General features: G+C 55.4%; 1 non-coding gene across 1 annotated transcript in view; it reads left to right on the forward strand.

The window, feature by feature from the left end:
- The first annotated feature begins 2,274 nt into the window (after positions 1–2,274).
- LOC126312932 (small subunit ribosomal RNA) overlaps positions 2,275–2,500 on the forward strand; it is a 1,864-nt gene continuing 1,638 nt past the window's right edge. The window contains exon 1 of the ribosomal RNA XR_007554840.1: positions 2,275–2,500. This exon is cut by the window's right edge and continues 1,638 nt beyond it. This is a non-coding gene — a ribosomal RNA (small subunit ribosomal RNA).

The following is a 2,500-nucleotide window of genomic DNA, read 5'->3' on the forward strand; positions in this document are numbered from 1 at the left end:
CACTGCACCTTAACCTAAGTTACACTGCACCTTAACCTAAGTTACACTGCACCTTAACCTAAGTTACACTGCACCTTAACCTAAGTTACACTGCACCTTAACCTAAGTTACACTGCACCTTAACCTAAGTTACACTGCACCTTAACCTAAGTTACACTGCACCTTAACCTAAGTTACACTGCACCTTAACCTAACTTACACTGCACCTTAACCTAAGTTACACTGCACCTTAACCTAAGTTACACTGCACCTTAACCTAAGTTACACTGCACCTTAACCTAACTTACACTGCACCTTAACCTAAGTTACACTGCACCTTAACCTAAGTTACACTGCACCTTAACCTAACTTACACTGCACCTTAACCTAACTTACACTGCACCTTAACCTAACTTACACTGCACCTTAACCTAACTTACACTGCACCTTAACTGTCACATGTAACGTCACAGGAATGTAGCTTTGCCTAACAGCAACCCTCTGAACATAGTTCACTGCTTGGATCCTCTGGTGTCATGTGTATTTCTTGATGCCATGGTGCGTACCCTCACATAAAGGTCTTTCGAGTGTTGCGTACTTTCTACACAGTCCCGCTAACCACTGGAAGGGTGTACCGCTACAGAACGAATATCGCCCTCCCCTCCTGCCCTTCCAAGCTGGTCGGTCAGGCGTTTGTTTGTGAAATGAGCCTTGCAGCTGTTCAGTTGCATTCGGTTGTCGATGCAGTCAGTGTACGTTGTGGTACGGCCTGTGTGGACTGTCCGCTGATGTACGCGTAACCCACACTGATCATCCGTCGTTACGTACTGAGTGACATAATGTGGCACATGCTTGACCGTACACCGGCTGCGCCCTACAATGGCGAATCATAAGGGCCATATTGTGCACGATGCTACTTGTCTCGTCTCCCCATTACAGCGAGATTGCACTGTTGTACGCCGTACAGACATGTGGTAAGTAGGTACGGACGAAAGTATTGCATGTTGGCCCCCCCCCCCCCCCCCCCCTCCTCCCTCTGCCGGGAATCAGCGTGAGCCGTCTGTTGATGTAGCGACGAGGGTTTTCCTATTTAATCGTATTGCCCCACACAACATGATAGCACGGTGGACCGCGTTCCACATCTGCGACATGCTACAGAGGCCGGTTGACAGTCGACCGCGCAAGGGACATTGCACACGTGCGCGGACCATCTTCCACGTGTTCTCTCGTGTACATGCCGCAGTGTGTATGTGGGCTGATGTAGCGTGTCGTGACACATAACATGCAGGCATGCCAGAATCGTAGATTTCGCAAATGTAGATTGACGTATACGTTTGCTGCCAAAGATCCGCAAATGAACTGGAAATCAGTTGTTGAGCGGTTGTTCGCGCTGCAGGTGCATCGGTGATAGCGACGATCGGTACATCTGTGAACCGGTTGTTTCGGCGGTACCCGCCATGCCCCCGAACCTGAGTTGGCCATGTGGGTATGAAGCGATACGAGGCTGTGGCTTGGCGGGACAGTCCCCGGCCGGTGAGGGGGGGCCGCCCGGCGTGCTGGCCGCGCGCTGCGTGAGCGCACGCACTACAGCCGGCTGGTGGGGGGCGCCCAGTGGCAGGAGCGCCGGCCGACGGGCCCGGCTGGCGTCCCAGCTATGCGCCGGCGCACCCTGCGCGCGGCGCCAGGCGGCCAAAGTGGGTTCTGCCGAGCCCGGTGCGAAGCGCGGTGGACATCTGCAGTGTGCTGGTCCGATTGCGGACTGTGTGCGTTGAGGATGCGCCGCCGCCCGGCACTCGGCGTCGCGACGCCGTCTGCTGCTCGGTCGCCCCCAGCGGTTCTCGCAGGTGGTTTGTATCGCAGCTCTGCGGACGTGTTGGCGCGTGCGCTGTGCTGGGAGAGTTCGCTTCTGCACCCAAGTGGGGCTTTGCCCTTCTGTGGCGCTGGCGTTGGAGCTGCCGGTCACCGTAGGTGGCGCGTGTTGTTTCCCGCCGGCAATGCCACGACAGCACGCTCCCGGGCCTCTGTCGGCAGCGGCAAGCTCAGTTGGGAGCACGGGTGTTCGCACTGAAAGCGTCTACTCGCCTATCTCCGGGCGATTGCGCCTCTCTCGAACCCGACCAAGTACTTAGGACGGCGCTGCGCGCCGCCGGGACCTGAGAGGGTTTCGAGGTGTATCGTGCAGGGGAGCTCAGCCTCCTCCTGTTTGCAGAATAATTGAGCGGACGCTTGCGTGTTCGCGCGGGCCCTCGGGACACACTCCCGGGCGGCCGGCTGCTCAGCTCTCGTTGACGCAGCTCCCTGGTTGATCCTGCCAGTAGTCATATGCTTGTCTCAAAGATTAAGCCATGCATGTCTCAGTACAAGCCGCATTAAGGTGAAACCGCGAATGGCTCATTAAATCAGTTATGGTTCCTTAGATCGTACCCACGTTACTTGGATAACTGTGGTAATTCTAGAGCTAATACATGCAAACAGAGTCCCGACCAGAGATGGAAGGGACGCTTTTATTAGATCAAAACCA

Source organism: Schistocerca gregaria, unplaced genomic scaffold, assembly GCF_023897955.1.
Source record: "Schistocerca gregaria isolate iqSchGreg1 unplaced genomic scaffold, iqSchGreg1.2 ptg000458l, whole genome shotgun sequence".
Classification (NCBI taxonomy): domain Eukaryota; kingdom Metazoa; phylum Arthropoda; class Insecta; order Orthoptera; family Acrididae; genus Schistocerca; species Schistocerca gregaria.